The sequence below is a fragment of the Anabrus simplex genome, chromosome 2 (assembly GCF_040414725.1).
Source record: "Anabrus simplex isolate iqAnaSimp1 chromosome 2, ASM4041472v1, whole genome shotgun sequence".
Taxonomy (NCBI): domain Eukaryota; kingdom Metazoa; phylum Arthropoda; class Insecta; order Orthoptera; family Tettigoniidae; genus Anabrus; species Anabrus simplex.
In genome coordinates this window covers 325917189-325936355 of record NC_090266.1, presented here as the reverse complement: position 1 = coordinate 325936355, position 19167 = coordinate 325917189, and positions in this window count along the sequence as shown.

Sequence of the window (19167 nt, the reverse complement as noted above, 5' to 3'; positions counted from 1 at the left end):
AATCAATCAATCAATCACTACTGATCCACATTTAGGGCAGTCGCCCAGGTGGCAGATTTCCTATCTGTTGTTTTCATAGTCTTTTCTTAAATGATTGCAAAGAAGTTGGAAATTTATTGAACATCTCCCTTGGTAAGTTATTCCAATCCCTAACTCCCCTTCCTATAAACGAATATTTGCCCCGATTTGTCCTCTTAAATTCCAACTTGAGCAGGGGTGTAGCCAAGCGGGGATTACTGGGGGTTTATAATCTCCCCTCGCCATGGAGTTTTTACAACATAAAATAAACAGAAACTAACAATAAACAAGTGAAAGGTAATTCAATGGGTTGACTCATTTGAACATTCACAGAGACATAATTGTAGAGCCAACAGATCTCTTGAACCTATTTTCTAAGAAGCCTAGAAGGTTGAATTTTACATTTTAATCTAAACATACCATTCGCCATAACATATTCGCCTTGTGTATTTTAATGTAAGATGTTGTAATGTACCGGTACCGCAATGTGAATATCAATAAAACTGACTTGTATCAGTGTCCTTACAATTACACTCATGCATGCGCGCACCACACACGCACAAACACCTTCATTACGTTCTATCACCATTTGCTAAATATTACGCCCCCTCTCGGGTAATCCTTGGAAGCTCCCCGCTGGTCTGGAGAAGTTATTACATCAGAGTGAGTTTTAAGGTGACTACTGGAAAACTGCCTCCGCTGATATGGCCGTGTCGTTCGTGTTCGTGCTTAACGCAACCTTCCTGGATAGCCACGAACGACATGGATGACAGTGATCAGACATACATGAATAACAACGTCTTAACCGAGGACATGATGAAGGAAAGATAAGACTGAAATAAGATGATAAAATGGCCCGGAACTTCAAAGGGACTATTGTGCAATGTGGAAGAACAAATTTGCCAAAGACTTCGGGGGAGTTTCCTGTGAGAGTAAAAGTCGATGGGGGCTCACAGCTGACATTTCTCTCCTCGCCTTTTTGCACGGGAGGTCAAGAATACATGCAGCGTTACCTTCAATTTCACCTACTGGAGACTACTAAACCGGACGTGACCCTGCCTAATCTCTTCAATACGTATTGAATGAAGAAGACATTACGAGCCCTAGATCAGCTTGTGTGTTGCACCCATATCACGATCATCCAAGGGTAGAGTATATATAAGTATTTTTAATATACCGCTATTCATTTAAAGCCTCCGAATACCGCAGTAATCAGATCCGATCCGCATACTCATTAATAATAACAATAATAATAATAATAATAATAATAATAATAATAATAATAATAATAATAATAATAATAATAATAATAATAATAATAATAATAATAATAATACGTGTTTGATGTCCCTTTACACTCCCTTGTATTATTAGTCTTACAAGATGCAAGAATCCTGGATTTCACCCCAAAATACTGTATACTATTTTAGCGTGCCAGTAAGTCTCCCCAAGGACTATGCCGAGATATTATCCACAACCTCGAGCATAGTAAGTGAACGTGTGACCATGTACGGCTCACAGTTCCTGGTGTGGTTGTAAATGAACAAGAACTTCAATCTAAGCGGCTAGCAAAAGCTGCCTGTGCTAATGTGTGTGTACAGATCAAATTGGCTCAGTAGTCATGCAGTCATACCATATGTTTCACTTAACTCAGTACAGCAATTCGACGTTAGTGTCTACCTGCAGTCTTCCGTAACATATTCATGAATCTACGTCATTAAAATAATTCATGCCTTCTCATTTATTTTACCGATCTATAGGAGATTCTGAACTTGTATCCACAGGTTGCTATTGTTATCTAATGTAGCTCCTGTACAACTGAGCCCTGAATCCTCCCAGATTCGTTATCGAAGCTTAACTCGCTTACAGTGGAGACAGCCTTGATTATCTGTTTGTTTAGCTGCCACCTCAATATCGTACAATGAGTTGTAAGGATCATTCCATGGCCTTTGTTGTGAATGGCATGTCTAATGACGCTTCAGTACGACCTCGATCCATCTTCACGACTCATGCCATTTTTATTACTGATATGAAAAAATGAAATAGCGTATGGCTTTTAGTGCCGGGAGTGTCCGAGGACAAGTTCGGCTCGCCAGATGCAGGTCTTTTGATTTGACACCCGTAGGCGACCTGCGCGTCGTGATGAGGATGAAATGATGATGAAGACGACACATACACCCAGCCCCCGTGCCAGCGAAAGTAACCAATTATGGTTAAAATTCCCGACCCTGCCGGGAATCGAACCCGGGACCCCTGTGGCCAAAGGCCAGAACGCTAACCATTTAGCCATGGAGGCGGACATTACTGATATTACTGATCATCTTTATTCACTAGCACTGATGATTTTGCAAACACAACAAAGTGGACTTTTTTTATAATTTGCTTTACTTCGCACCGACACAGATAGGTCTGATGGCGACGATGGGATAGGAAAGGGCTAAACTAGGAGTGAGAAGGAATCGGCCGTGGCCTTAATTAAGGTACAGCCACAGCATTTGTCCAGTGAGAAAATCGGAAACCACGGAAAATCCTCTTCAGGGCTGCCGACAGTTGAGCTCGAACCCACTATCTCCCGGATGCAAGCTTACTGCTGCGCGCCCCTAACCGCACGGCCAACCCGCCCGGTGCAAATTGCACTGACATTCGTCGATTAAGAAGGGACCAGTGTCGATGCAGCATTTTACACAATCGAATATAATTTCAGCTTGTGTCTTTACTGAGATTCATTCTGCATTATGATAAAGAGGATTAGAAATAAAGAGAATTAACGAAGTTAGTTGTGTTACGCCCCACGTACCGCTTTTACGGATTTTGGAGACACCGGGATGCCGGAATTTCGTCCCACAGGATTTTTTCTTCTGGGCTGAGTTGTTCGGACGGTTGAGGCGCTGGTCTTCTGACTCCATTTTGGCAGGTATTTCGGTACAAAATTGACATTGATTTTGGTGTTATTGTGTATCAAAAACATAAATTTGTCGTTATCTTGCATAAAAAACAAAGAACAGCCATCTCCATAATGTCAAAAATTTGGAAAGGAGTTGTGTTAAGGTCATGACCGCAAATGTTGACGTAAGATACGTAACGCCTGGTAGGTAGGCTATTGTCTTAGTCATTAATGGTTTCAAATTCTATTGCTGACATTTTATTTCTTAATTCTAAACAAATTTACACATTTTTAAACCACGAGTTCCAAATACAGTAATTTTCCACCTTTGGGACGGTAGATGTGCTAGTCTTGAGCCACTTTCACTTTCAGACGATCGCGATAAGCCCTTTGACACTCTACTTGCAATTCTGACAAGTCACTCTATTCCCTCGAATGCGTTTTCGATAATTTTGGCATCATTCATTGTCCATATGTCGTAGTATAATATTTCAAGAAAGACATTTTTGCACACTTCTTCGCATCATTGTTTTCTCAGAGGTTCAGTGTTTCATATGCTGGCCCCGCGGTGTAGAGATACCTTGCCTTCATCTACCCCGTGGCCCCAAGTTCGGTTCTCTGCCAGGTCGAGAATCTTTAACTGTGTCTGAGGGTTGGTTCGAGGTCAACTCAGCCTACGTGATTAAAATTGAGAAGCTATCTGATGATGAGATAGCGACCCCGGTCTAGGAAGGCAAGAATAACTGCCGAGAGGACTCGTCGTGCCCACCACACGACACCTCGTAGTCTGCAAGCCATCGCGCTGAGCAGCGGTCTCTTGGTAGGCCATGGCCCTTCGGAGCTGTTGCGCCATGTACTTTGGTTTGATTTGGTTCAGTGTTTCAGCTATTCACCATCGCTACTCCAAAATATTTAGCACACTTTTACGTTACATAAAACATGGGGAAATAAAAATGAACCCATGAACGATATTATGCCCTAGTGCCATGCGAAGAGGGGACCAGACGTAGTCTCCTTTAAAATGACTGGAGTAAATTCGGAGAGATGAGCTAGTTCGACTCAGTGTGAAGAGGTAAGAACTTATCAGTCATATTTCTTCGCCTTTACTTCAAGCCAGTCAGAGGGAATCAGTAAATGTTGATAAACGTAAATGTGGAAACATTACGGAAATGTACTATTATGATCTACGGGAATGGGCCAGATTTTCTGCAAGCAAGTGTACATGGCCCTGAAGTTCACCCATCCTACACCAAAAGTGAGTAACGCATTAATTTCTGAGTGCAATGGTAGCCACTTCGTCCCATTTAGCGCGGAGGTTACGAGTAATGAATGTTCCAGTCCATGGTTCTACAAGGTCTGTATAGAGATGACTTTGCTTTACTTTGGTTGGAAATGCATCTAGCAGCTTCGGCAGCACTGACCAATGTTTGTTTGTTGTTACCTGAGATTATTTTGATGATTTTAAATCTCTTGATTAATATAACAGCGAATGACATAAAGAGGGGCACGCTGGCGTCGTAGTCTAGTTTCGGGCTTGAACCCGGGTGACTTCGCGTGGGATTTTCATTAGGCCCACGAAGTACATTCGGCCTTAAACCCTCGCCCAAGCCTTAAACTACCACCGGCCACCAACCCCACATTAACTTTGATGTGTGACAGTAACAAATTCAGATGATTAATCGGTTTTCTTTCAAATGAAAGTTTACAATAAACCTTTAATTTTGTAGAGTTCTCGTAATACAAAAGGAGAAGTTAATTCGTCGGACAAAGTTCAGATACAAATTTTATACGTAGGATTATTTCGTTACCTTCATCATATTTGAAAAATTACCGGCGAGTTGGCCTTGCAGTTAGAGGCGCGCAGCTGTGAGCTTGCATCCAGGAGATAGTGTGTTTGAACCCCACTGTCGGCAGCCCTGAAGATGGTGTCCCATTCTCACACCAGGCAAATGCTGAGGATGTACCTTAATTAAGAGCACGGCCGTTTTATTCCCACTCCTATCACATTCCTATCCCATCGTCTCCATAAGACCTATCTGTGTCGGTGCGACGTAAAGCAAACAGTAAAAAACGATGTTTTTTTACAAATTTAAGTACGTATGTCTACCTCCTTAGTCCGGTTTCTGCCAACGGGAGCTGAGGAGCTAATGAAGATGAAATGCTTAATGGTGAATGAAACTGGGTAAGGAGATAGAAAGTATCGGCTGTGGACTATGAATAGGAACTTTTCCGAAATTTCCTGGAAGTGAAAATCGGAAACTACAGAAAACCATTCTCAAGACAGTCAATCTTCTTCATATTCACACATAACACAATACACCACACTAGCAACCTCCAAAGAAACATGCTATAGTGAATACAAATCTCAACATAGCACTGCGTCAGGAAGGGCATCCGGCCGTAATGCCAAATTCACATACACAACACACTTCGTACCCACGACCATCCAGGACGTGGGAATAGCTGTAGAAGAAGAAGAAGAAGAATAAGAGACGAATAATAATAATAATAATAATAAGAAGAAGAAGAAGAATTGTTATCTTATTATTATTATTATTATTATTATTATTATTATTATTATTATTATTATTATTATTATTATTATTATTATTATGATTTCTCCGTTAGGGTCTTCCGGGGACCACCAGACAATTTCAATGCTTCATCCTTTGTTCTTCCTTCTTCTTCTTCCAATAATCCTTCAACAGCTCACTATGCCTCCTTTTCCTCTCCTCGGACCGTACTGAGCCTCTTTTCTTTCCCTCTCGACCGTGGAATTCTTCCACTTTTAACACTTTCTTTCTAAAAATCAGTCTCTCTCTCTCTCTCTATGTGTGTGTTGCGCCTTTTTCCCTTATGTTGATTCTTTCTAAATATTGTTTTTGCTAGTGCCTTTACGTCGCACCGACACAGATAGGTTTTATGGCGACGATGGGAGGGGAAAGGCCTAGGAATGGGAAGGAAGCGGCCGTGGCCTTAATTAAGGTACAGCCCCAGCATTTGCCTGGTGTGAAAATGGGAAACCACGGAAAACCATATTCAGGGCTGCCGACAGTGGAATTCGAACCCACTATCTCCCGGATGCAAGCTCACAGCCGCGCGCTCCTAACCGCACGGCCAACTCGTCCGGTCTAAAGATATTTGAAGATCTGTTTCGTTAACCTGTTGTCATTCACTCGTATAAATAGCCAGAAGCTATCAATCGCCTCTTCCGCAGTGTATCTGTTATGTTTTCCATGTTCCGGTATATTTCATCAGTACTTCTTGATTTCCAGAGTTCTAGCTTGTAATTCAGTACTGGACATTCACTCGCGTATAGGCATTCCGGTTTGACTACTGTGTTGTATTTTGATGTTTTTAGATAAACACCTTTTACTGTGGATATTCCTAGTTATACCATATGCTCTTTCCATCTTGTGTATACTTTCTTCTACAGCGGATTTTTCCAAACCATTTTCTTGAATTGTTTTTCCTGAGTTTGTGAATTTCTTTACCTTTCTTATTCGACCAATTTCTGTTATTGGAAATTCTGGAGCATTTTTATATATTTTTATATATTTTTCAGGTTTTCTGAAAGTACGGCAAAATCATCTGCACGTGCTAGACAGTTTATTTCAACACCTCTGTTCCTTATTCCCAGTGTTATTGGTGATAGCCTGTGTTCTTTCAGTCTTCATTCCAAATTCTTACTATTTCTTCCAGGACGGAATTGAACAGGAGTGGAGATAAACCATCACCTTCCCTTACACCAGTGTTCATTCTGAATGGTTTAGATATTTCACCTATAAATTTTACTTTTGATATAGTGTCTGTCAGGGTTTCAAGCATTAGGTTTGCCAACTTGGTTTTAACTCCGAACTCTCGGAATATCTAGAGTTTCCGTATCAAGAGAGTCAAAAGCCCTTTTAAAATCTATAAATGCTACTACTATGTCTTTGGAATTCATTAATCTGTGACGGAATATCGTTCTGAGCAAGGTCTTCCCTTTCTAAATCCACTCTGATATTCACCCAAACGACTGTCAAGAGTTGCTTCTACCCTGTTCAGTAAATATTGTTGAAAATATCTTATAAGCCACCTCTATAGTTGTTGACATCTTGCTTGTTACCTTTCTTATGCAAATGATGTATAAAAGCTACTTTCCATTCTTCCGGGATCTTCCCCGTTTTCTAGATTTCTTCAAATATGATTTGAAGATCATCTATGATTCTTGGCTGAGACCATTTTGTAAATTCAGCTTTAATGCAGTCTTCTCCACGAGCTTTGTTGTTTTTAGAGTTGCAATTGCTTTCTCAATTTCTTCAACGGTAGGTGGTAGATCTCCTATTACGTTTTCATAAATCTCTGGAAATTTTAATTTGTGGTTCCGTTCTTCACAGTTCAGAAGTTGATCGAAGTGACTTGCTAGTATTATACAGTTCTCGGTGTTGGTTAGACCCATTCTGCCATTTTCATCTCTGAAGCAAATACTTGGAGCTTGATAGCCCTTCAGGTTGTTTTTGAACGTTTGATAGAAATTCCGTGAGCTTTTTTTTTTTTTCTTTTTTTTTTTTTTTTTTTTTTTTTTGCAAAGTTATCTTGTATTTTAACAAGTTGTGATTTTTCAAAAGATCGTTTAGTATTCCTTATTATTCTTGCTGTTTCTTTCCTTTGCTGCTTAAATTGCCCAAAGTGTTCTTTCTTTCCAGAGCATTTCCATTGTTTCCATAGTTTTGTTCCTTCTCTTAGCGCTTCTTCACAAGTTTCACCCCACCAAACTTCCTTTTTAGTTTTTGCTGACCCGAATACGTTCTTTGCTGCACTGTTGATTTCTTTGGATAATTCTTGCCAGTTACCATGTTGAGTTACTTGAATTTATTCTTGAAAATGTTTTATTGTTTCCTGTGTGATGTTGAGTCTGTCTAAAGTTATGTTATATCGCATTAATTTGATGTTTATGAGGGAGAAGTTTGAGTTTAACATTAGAGAGGTAGTTATCAGAGCCAAATCTTCTATTTCCTACGACTTTTACATTCATAATTTCTTTAAATAAAAATATGATAGTGATGATTATTACAATTATTAAAACAACGTAGACCCAAATTTTATTAACGCCAGGCTGAGTGGCTCAGATGGTTGAGGCGCTGGCCTTCTGACCCCAACTTGGCAGGTTCGAACCTAGCTCAGTCCGGTGGTATTTGAAAGTGCTCAAGTACGTCAGCCTCGTGTCAGTAGATGTACTGGCACGTAAAAGAACTCCTGCGGGACTAAATTTCGGTACCTCGGTGTCTCCGAAAACTGTAAAAGTTCATAGTGGGACTTAAAGCAATAACATTATTATTATTATTATTATTATTATTATTATTATTATTATTATTATTAACTTATTTTAGGTACAGCAAAAATTATGTTTGTGGGGTATCGAACAAACGATTTGGTCTAGCAGGATATATAGAAGAGTATTTGTAATTTCTACATTTTTACTTCTAAAGGTACATCGCTTCTTCATCTGACTGACAATTCGTAAATTACGTGTTTTATTCTTTGATGGCTCTGTTCCATTCCCCTTCTGTTCATTTCCCGCCATTTGTTTCTTTCTTTATAACAACGGTCGTCAGAAACTATTTGCTCGCGAGTAGCAGTATAGATTGAAACAGGGAGAGGAAGCAACTCATAGGTTGAAGCATTCAAACTATTTCCTTCATTACATAGCAGTCGGGAGACTGTCATCTCCTTACAGACACGTTCAATAACATCCGAACGGGGCACGAAGTAACTTTCTCTTCCGTGCGACCTTTCCTAGCCGCAATAACAATGATAACATCAACAAGGAAGTACGACCGTTGTGAACAACCTCCAGATACAGAGGTATTATGTGGTCAGCGTGTCAATTCTTGAACCATACAGCATGGCCTTCAGGACCGGGCTCGCTCTTACTCTCATCACACACATTCTCAATTGAGCTCAGGAGGTTGAGTCACCCCATTTCAGTTTTCACAGCAGGATCAAAACACAGCGCTTTTGGATAAGAGGTTAGCTTAGCGAGGAGACACTTGACGTATCATCAGAAAATGTACCGGTACTACACCGACACAAAATCTGAGGTAAGCGACTCCATCCGATGTCTTCTCACTAACAAACCCAATGTTTTATTTCGTCGTTGTCGGGACAAAACCCCCCATGTGATAATATTTTTGGAGATATACTGACCCACAGCACATATATTATGAAGAGCGAGAATGCCTTGACAGTATACACACACAATATTGCACATTAGATGACAGAACTTTCCGGCCAAAGTTCTAAGCTAAAATATTTCACATACTGGGTTTTGTCCCGGGCTAAATAGCTCAGGCGGTAGAGTGCTGGTCTTCTGAACGCAACTTGGCTACTTCGATCCCGGCTCAGCCCGGTAGTATATGAAGGTGGATAAATGGTCAGCGTACTAACCTTCGTTCAGAGGATTTCGGGTTCCATTCTTGACCGAGCCGGGGATTTTAGATTTTTTAAAAACCAAACCCTCATGGCACTACAGCCCTTGAAGGGCCTTGGCTTACCAAGCGACCGCTGCTCAGTCCTAAGGCCTGAAGATTACGAGGTGTCGTGTGGTCAGCACGACGAATCCTCCCGATCGTTATTCTTGGCTTTCGAGACCGGGACCGCTATCTCACCGTTAGATAGCTCCTCAATTCTAATCACGTAGGCTGAGTGGACCTCGAACCAGCCCTCAGGTCCAGGTAAAAGTCCCTGACCTGGCCGAGAATCGAACCCGGGGCTACCGGGTAAGAAGCAGGCAAGCTACCCCTACACCACGGGGCCGGCGACGGTAGATTTACTGGCACATGAAGAAACTCCTGCGAGACAATATTTCGGCACTTCGGCGTCTCCGAAAACCATAAAAATATAGTTTGCTGGGTGGAAAATTATTATTTTATGTTTCTCGTGTTGTGAACAATAACGGACTTGCAAAATGTCACTCTGGTGGTACATAGTTATCCGTAGAAAAGGTTAGGTCTTGAGAGTAATGTTCCATCTACTGAAAACATTAACTCTTCAGAACAAGCCTTGAGCAAGTTCAGAACAACTCCCAACTTGCTACAAACTTCTCCTTGAAAGACTATTTATTATTACCAGTTTATCGTATCCGTGCGTTAATTCTCACACCACAATAGAATTAGGAGGTGTGAACGTTCATATGAGTTTCCGGCTAGTTGCAGCCTTCCTGAGAGTCACTGCACCCCGGGAAAATACTGGAATACAGCACGTAGGCTTTACCTTTCTTCCAATATAGGGACACCTACCTGGAGCTACAAGAAATCAATGAAGTAACCACGTATAATAACAAAACAATATTCAGATTATCAGTCAGTTTCTGCACAGTGGAGTATACAACGAAGATTACTAAGCCAGCATTACGAAAAATGAACAAGAATAACATGGTGGATGAATGGTCAGAGTACTAACCTTCGTTCAGAGGATTCCGGATTCCATTCTTGACCGAGCCGGGGATTTTAACTGCGTATGGTTAATTCCTTTCGCTCGTGAACTGAGCGTGTGTGTTCATATCTTCTACCCGTACCGTTCTTACCACCTACACTTCCTTCAAAAACCAACCGAACAAGTCCTGGGTGTCTTAAGATGTGTCCTATCATTCTATCTCTTCTTCTCATCAAATTTAGCCAAATCGATCTCCTCTCACAATTCGATTCAGTATCTCTTCATTCGTGATTCGATCTATCCACATCACCTTCAGCATTCTTCTGTAACACCACATTTCAAAAGCTTCTATTCTCTTTCTTTCTGGGCTAGTTATCGCCCATGTTTCACTTCCATACAATGCCACGCTCCACACGAAAGTTTTCAAAAACTTCTTTCTAATTCCGATATCAATGTTTGAAGTGAGCAAACTTTTCTTAAGAAAGCTCTTCCTTGCTTGTGCTAGTCTGCATTTTATGTCCTCCTTACTTCTGCCATCGATAGTTATTTTATTACCCAAGTAACAATATTCATCTACTTCCTTTAAGACTTAATTTTCTAATCAAATATTTCCTGCATCACCTGCCTTTGTTCGACTGCACTCCATTACATTTGTTTTGGACTTATTTATTTTCATCTTGTACTCCTTACCCAAGACTTCGTCCATACCACTCAGCAGCTTCTCGAGGTCTTCTGCAGTCTCAGATAAAATACAATATCATCGGCAAACCTCAAGGTTTTGATTTCCTCTCCTGGGATTATGATTACCTTTCCAAATTCCTCTTTGATTTCCTTTACTGCCTGTTCTATGTAAACATTGAAAAGGAGTGGGGGACAAACTGCAGCCTTGCCTCACTCCTTTCTGGATAGCTGCTTCTTTTTCAAAGCCCTCGATTCTTATCACTGCAGACTGATTTTTATACAGATTGTAGATAACTCTTCGTTCTCGGTATCTGATCCCAATCACCTTCAGAATCTTAAATAGCTTGGTCCAATCAATATTATCGAATGCCTTTTCTAGATCTACGAATGTAATGTACGTGGGCTTGTCCTTCTTGATTCGATCCTCTAAGATCAGATGTAAGGTCAGGATTGCTTCACGTGTTCCTACATTTCTACTGAAGCCAAATTGATCTTCCCCCAACTCAGCTTCAACTTGTTTTTCCATTCTTCTGTAAATAATACATGTTAAATTTTGCAGGCATGAGAGACTAAACTAACGGTGCGGTAGTTTTCACACCTGTCAGCACCGGCTTTCTTGGGAATAGGTATAACAACATTCTGCCAAAAATCGGATGGGACTTCTCCTGTCTCATACATCTTACACACTAAATGGAATAACCTTGCCATGCTGGTTTCTCGTAAGACAGTGTCGCTATAAGCACCCATGCCACTAAAGAAGAACCGTTAATTCAAGCGAACAGTACACCCACCGCCACACTGGGTGTGTCTAAGATCACACCGCTCGCAGTTTAGCTGCTATCTGCTCCCTATTTTTTTAAGTCGATAGTAATCAGATACGGGTACGAAATGCTCCATTTTACAATGACTCTTTAACTATATAAAATATTAACAATAAGGAAAGAAACAATGACATTTAACAAAGGAGGGATTTAATGTTAACAAATTCATTGGATATTAAACAATAAATGCTTGATGATCTGATACTTGTTGTTTAAAGGGGCCTAACATCTAGGTCATCGGTCCCGAAATTAAATTACTAATAAAATAAATGACACAGGGTGAAAAAAATAAAATAATGTCCACGCCACTAGTAATGTTCTGGCGAGATTGTCAACAGAAAAAAGAAAGCTTACTCCTTTAGTATACGTTTCAGTTTGGTTTTGAAGAGACGGTAGGAAACGAAGTGTCAGTTTCATGGAGGACATTTGCTGTTGTGGGAAGGCGATAGAATATGGAGCGTTGCTGGAGTAATATGTGCACACAGAGAATATGGAATAGTGGTCTATTTCCGATTATACGTGGATGAACATAAACGGTAAATGAGGTCAAAAAGATAGGCATTTAAGAGTACCATTAACAATTCTGTGAAGAAAGTAGAGATCAGTTTACTGTAGACATTTATTCGGGTCCAAAAATGTTGAAATATGAGAGAATTTGCGTGGTATTATATTGTCTCAGATCAGGGTTACGGCCTTACACAATGTACGCAAAGAATTAGAAGCTCGGTTAAATTTATTGATATTTGTGAGGGCAGCTGAAGACCCGATGTGGAGCAGAAATCAATGATAGGACGAACATAAGTACAGAGGTGCAATTTAAGAGCGTTTCAATCACGAATTTCAGTAAATCTGAACAAAAGTCCACAGAATTTTACTTGGCTTATATGAAAAGGGAAATTTAGTTTACTATCGTGAATTATTCTAAGGTCATTGACCTGACTAACAGCCTTAACTGGAGTGCCGTTTATTTCATACCTCTGGGCAAGTTCATGTTCATTTAGGCACTTTTCAGCATTAATATTCAGTTTCCATCAAGTTACCCAGTCGTAGCACATTTTGAATGCTATCACAATCACTAGAAGTTCACTTTGTTTCTGAAAACGTTAAGGTCGTCTGCGTATACCAATGTGGAGCATGGGGTGTTTTTTATTTAATTCGTGGCGACCGAAGATATTTGGAACAAAAGTTTATTTTGATTTCCTCAGCTGCTGGATGAATAATTGTCCAAGCTTACCATGATTGCACAGTAAGCCTCAAATACCTATCCGATAACGCAGAAATAGGTCCCCAGGAGGGCATTCCAAGAATCATTAATGAACAAGGAGAGTGTGTGTGAGAGGATTTAGAGAAGGCGGAAGTACGATTTTATTTCGTCAGCAGTATGTAATGATTGTTGGTTACAATGATAATGGTTCAGGTAGGGTAGGTGACTAATACTATCCAAGTATTCAAATTTACTGTACATAATAACACAGATATTTACAATAAGGTACAAACGCAGAAAACTAGAAAAGCAGCTGGAATTGATGAAATTTCTGGGGATATACTAAAAGGCAATTGGTTGGGTTATAGTACCATATCTGAAGTAATTATTTGATTACCCTCTGCATGAAGGAGCTATACCAAATGACTGAAGAGTTGATATAGTAGCCCCTGTATATAAATGGAAGGGTGCTAAACATAAAGCCCGGGCCGATGACCTTCGATGTTAGGCCCCTTTAAACAACAAGCAACAAACATAAAGCCGATCAATTACAGACCAGTCAGCTTGACATGTGTTGCCTGTAAAGATTTAGGAAAGCATTCTTTCTTATTATACTAGACATGTTTGCGAAATTATTAACTGATTTGGCAGGAGTCAGTTCGGGTTTAGGAAATGTTATTCCACTGAAGCTCAACTTGTAGGATCTCAGCAAGGTACAGCATATATTCTAGATTCAGGTCAAATGGACTAGACAAAAGAGTGACAGAATGAGTGGCTATATTTCTAGAGTATAGAACTCAGGGAATTAGGGTAAGTGAAGCATTATCTGATTCCTTAATCACTGAGAGGGGATTTGCCGAGGGAAGTATTATTGGACCATTGTATGTTGTATGTTGGGTATTCAGCCCGAAGGCTGGTTTGATCCTCTTCAGCTCCACCAATAGCTGTCATAGATAGCCTAGGTGTCACTGAAGAGACATACTAGGGAAATGAGGAGTGACGTAGTTTCCCGTTGCTTTCCTCACTAAGCCAGAAGTTGCTATTACATATCATTCTGCCAAGCCCACTGAAATGCATGCACCAACCGACCCTATGGGCGATATTTTCACACCATTCATAACAGGGACTGGCTGCATAAGGAACGGTATTACTAGAATCACTCATACCTCGGTCACTTTCATATTGTCAAAGCCAAGGATGAGACTGAGACAGGCCAATGAAGGTAACAAATTTATTCTAGCCCATACCAGAAGACATAGTGCATTGTAAACACTACATCCCGCCAGCAAAGGCATATTGGACCATTATGTTTTCTTAATATAAATAACATGACTATTTTTTTATTATGACGACGATGGGATAGGAAATGGCTAGGAGTCGGAGGAAAGTGACGTAGTCTTAATTAAAGTACAGCCCCAGCTTTTTCCTGGTGTGAAAATATGAAAACACGGAAAACCATCTCCAGAGATACCGACAGTGGGGTTCGAACCCACTATCTCTCGAATGTAAGCTGATAGGTATGTGATCATCCAAACGGTGCAACCACTTGCTCGGTGATATCAGTAAAGAACTAGAATACAAGATTTTTTCGGATGATATTACACTGTCTAGAGTAATAAATAAGTTGCAAGTTTGTGAAGGTTTGCAAAAAGACCTCAACAAGCTTGTGAGATGGACAGCAAGCAATGGTATGATGATAAACGGGGTAAAAGTCTGGTTGTGAGTTTCACAGAAAAGAAAAGTCCTTTAAGTTTAAATTACTGCGTTGATGGGGGTGAAAGTTCCTCAAGGGGATCACTGTAATTATCTAGGTGTTAATACAATATAAGGAAGGATCTTCATTGGGATAATCACATAAACGTGATTGTAAATAACGGTTACAAATCTCTTCACATAGTTAACAGGGCATTTAGGGGTTGTAGTAAGGATGTAGAAGAGAGGGCATAGAAGTATCTGGTAAGACCAAAATTAGAGTACGGTTCCAGTGTACGGAATCCTCGCCATGATTACTTGATTTGAGAACTGGAAAAAATCCAAAGGAAACCAGCTCGAATTGTTCTGGGTGATTTTCGACAAAAGACGAATAAGTTTGCGTGGTGTTTTAAAAGATAGGAATGATCACAATATGAAGATAGAGCTAGAACTCATGAGGACAAACTGGGGCAAAAATTCGTTTATAGGGAGAGGAGAGAGGTATTGGAATAATTTACTAAGGGAGATTTTTTATAAATTTCCAAATTCTTTGAAATTATTTAAGGAAAGGCTAGGTAAAGAACAGAGAGTGTATCTGCCACCTGGGCAACTGCACTAAATTCAGATCAATCGCGAATGATTTAAGATGATTTAAGCACTTATTTATTTACTGTATATATTTAATCTGAAGCTACGACAAGAATAAGGATTATGAACAAGAGATGGCGTAAGTTATAAAGATAGTCCTTCAACATTTTCAGTGATACTTCGTTAAAATGTTCGTTGCAGGTGGAACTTTTAGCAGGAATTGGAGAACTTTATAAGATGTGTGCCTCTAGCATCAACCAGAAAACCCACAACTACATGGATGTTTGCTTGTAGTAGGGTATTTCCATTCTCGTGGTGTAGAGATAACATGTCAACCCGTATAGTTCGATTACCAGCTAGTCAAAGGATTTTAATGGGCTTATGTCACGGGCTTGTTTTGAAGTAGGCTATAGTGTTACCACAGGTCGGCTGGCGCTCAGTAATTATGTTGCGATAGTGATCATGTTAACAAATCCATCTTGGCGCTGTTAACCTTTCCCTCACTAATATTATTAAAGATGGCGGGTGTTCATCGTAAGGACAAACTCTCAGAATGTGCGTAATTGTTTCTTTCTTACTGTAAGAATTCATTTGGTGATTTCTTTCTTTCTTTCTTTCTTTCTTTCTTTCTTTCTTTCTTTTTTATTTCTATCTTTCTCTTTCTTTTTTAATCCGTTTCCCATCCAGAGTTGGTTCTCCCTCGGACTCATCGAGGGATCCCACCTCTACCGGCTCAGAGGCAGTGTCCTGAAGCGTGTAAGACTTTGGGTCGGGGGATACAACTGTGGAGGAAGACCAGTACCGGGAATGAAGCGGCCGTGGCCTTAAGTTAGGTACCATTTGCCTCGAAAAGAAGTGGGAAAACACGAAAAACCACTTCGAGGATGGCTGAGGTGGGAATCGAACCCCGTCTACTCAGTTGACCTCCCGAGGCTCGGTGGACCCCGTTCCAGCCCTCGAGCCATTCTTCGACATTCCTTCTCAATACTAACATAATTAATTAAAGTAGAATTTCAAGTACGGACACCACGTCATGCATCTCACATATGCCGAGTAGAGGGGGACAGACCACGATGCCTTCAGCCTCAGAAGTGCCTCAGCAGCAGCTATACGATTATTATATTCTAGTCTCCTAGAACCGTACAATGCTTGGAAACGAGCATGTAATTCAAAATCTGCAACAGAATAGTCTACAATGTATTGCTATTATGCCTTAATTTGATATTTCCTTCAGTAATGCGATAAAACAAGTGAAGTATGTCGACCACATCAGAACGGTTTGGAACTACCATTGCACCGTATTCAAAGTGAAGTGATTCAAAATACGTATACTTGCACAAAGAGAAGGAAATATGACAGGCTTTGGTAGAGACATGCTGTCTGTACTTGTAGAGGGGTTTTCCAGCTACAATATTTTACTGTGAAGATAACACACTAAAACTGAAGTACTCGAACAGATACAGTACTTTGCTAGTCAATGAATCCCTTTTGGTTGCCTCGCATTGCCGGTGCACCATCCATCGTAACCGATACCAATTTATTAAAATCCAAATCGACTATATCCATGGCGTCTTCTACGTTTCTAAGGATGTTTATACCTGTAGTGGTGGTGGTTTTAATGGGCACATATTGATGACGAAAAATGGAAGAGGTTGAAAGTGATGAAATAAGAAAAATGTGGGATTTTTTGTAATAAGCGGACGTATGTTTAGCCATGCCGCATATGGTGGTAACTTGCCTGAGGTCATTAGTTTAGTTGGTAGAAAGTCCAACAGGTACAGCCACATTCCAGTGCACCCAGCTGAGTTTGGTGGGGAGGGGTGAATGCACCAGCGTCTCGCGCTGTAATTCTTCTGCGCTGCCCATTGTGTCGGTGTGCTATCACTCATGTATTTTCTAATTTCTGAGCCACTGAATTAAAGAAATGCTCGGGAACTCTATTATTGGCGTTTATTCGAAAACATGTTCCTGGCACTTTCACCCTTTTCCATCCTGGGTCCTCAATTCTAAAAGGTCCTTAGCGACGCGGAGGTTAATGTCCACTCCTCTGAAAAATAACTAACTGTGCAATATCCGATATATCTGTGGACTCATCCAGGCGAATGAAAAGGCGACGAAATCCTTTATCGCATGAATTCATTGTCGGCGTACATCACTAGCCACGCCACAGATACGACGTGTCACTGTTTGTCGGGGAAGACAGACATTTTCGAATTTGTTGGCTTCTGTCGGGCAATGAAGTTTTGCTGTGTCAACCAAGCATTCTTTCACCATTCCGCCATCCCCAAACGGCATTCCCTATCTCGGTATTTTCAGCGGTTTGTTGTTACTAGCTCTTAATGCCGGCGTGTCGAGATCATCTTCCTGAAAGTAGGGGAGAACACTATTGAACATCTGCGGTTGTATGCAGCAGAAGGTTGAATCTTAAAATATGTTTTCAAATGTATAACTTAGGTCAGAACCTGCCTGCTGACTGCGATCACGTGTTCTCAGATCCCGAAGTCTTGCTTCGCGTTCTTCGTCAACTTATGTGTGAACAGCGTTATAGTGACGCTCGCCAGTAAATTTCCGGTGTCCGCCGATAGCCTGATGACATAATAAGCATTTATAATTGTTTCCGTATGGCGTGAAAAATAACTGCAATTCTCAGTCCGTTTTTTAAATGATTTCACATTTTCGCCACTTCTCTTTTTTGATGTGCTTTCCATAATGCAATGCGTTTGCAACAACATTCCAACGAACCGCCATCCTGAACCTTGTATGCTATGTTCCCTAGCGTCAAACTCATACAATACACCTGCCAGCTCTACGGCCTCTGCTCCCCACCACATTATGTCTCCCCCCCCCGAGAGCAGACACGCCTACCAAGCTCTTCACGCGTGCGAAGTCAGTGTGCGGTAACTGTACACACTGAACTGTGCAGCGCTTGGGCACCGCTGCCGGGTTGTTGAACCTATTTGTTATCGCAGGCCAGCTCATGTTGCTGTGCTCTTCCACTAGCCGCTTGGCGGGTAGGGGAGGCTGAAACACGTGCCAGACCACGTGCTATACTCTAGAACCGGTCTAGGGTGCTCTGTGTGAAAAATACACGTAATCCTTACCGAGTCATCCACTCGTGTACCTTCTCATGTTGCTGCCGAGTAGTATTTTGTACTCGTTTAAGTACAGTATGTGACGTCGAATATCCCTACCAACACATACATGCGAATCAAGTGTTGTGCATTTGTGTGTGATTTATAAGACATTTAGATGACATTAGGTAGTGACCCAAGCTGACAAAAATGAAGGTAAATAGTTGATGATTTGCTGACGGTCGGGATAGTATTCGCTGTTCACTCAACCCGTTGAACTTCGCAGTCTTCAGACGTCGTCTCCTAGTGTTCCCTTCTTCGCCGCTCCAGAACACTCCAGGTTCTCCTCCAGCAGCCAGCGTCAAGGGACACACACACACGACATCAGGAAAACAGGAACGAGTCCTCGGCTCCACAGACAGATACTTCATCAGGCTGCACACTCCCAGGCCATCACTGACTGCGCTCCAGCGAACTCAATCTCGCTCCCACTCATTCACTAACTAACTCTCACTCTCCAATTCTCACTGGCCCCAGGCAGGTCGTTCCTCTCTTATAAACCTGCGCTGGTTCTTCTAGAATCGTCCGGATGTTCGATGGATCGAGGAACCTCGCGAAACAGAAGACTCCAGATTAATCTTCCAGTCGTTTCCGTAGTCTTCTGCGGCGCGACCACGGATATAAGTGAGAAGGGCCGGCCCAGCGCTTGAGTGTTGCTCGCGGATTGGCGCGCTCGAGCGTAAGGGGGGTGGGGCGATGGGAGCCGCCCCCGGCGCGTAGCGAGTTAGCATG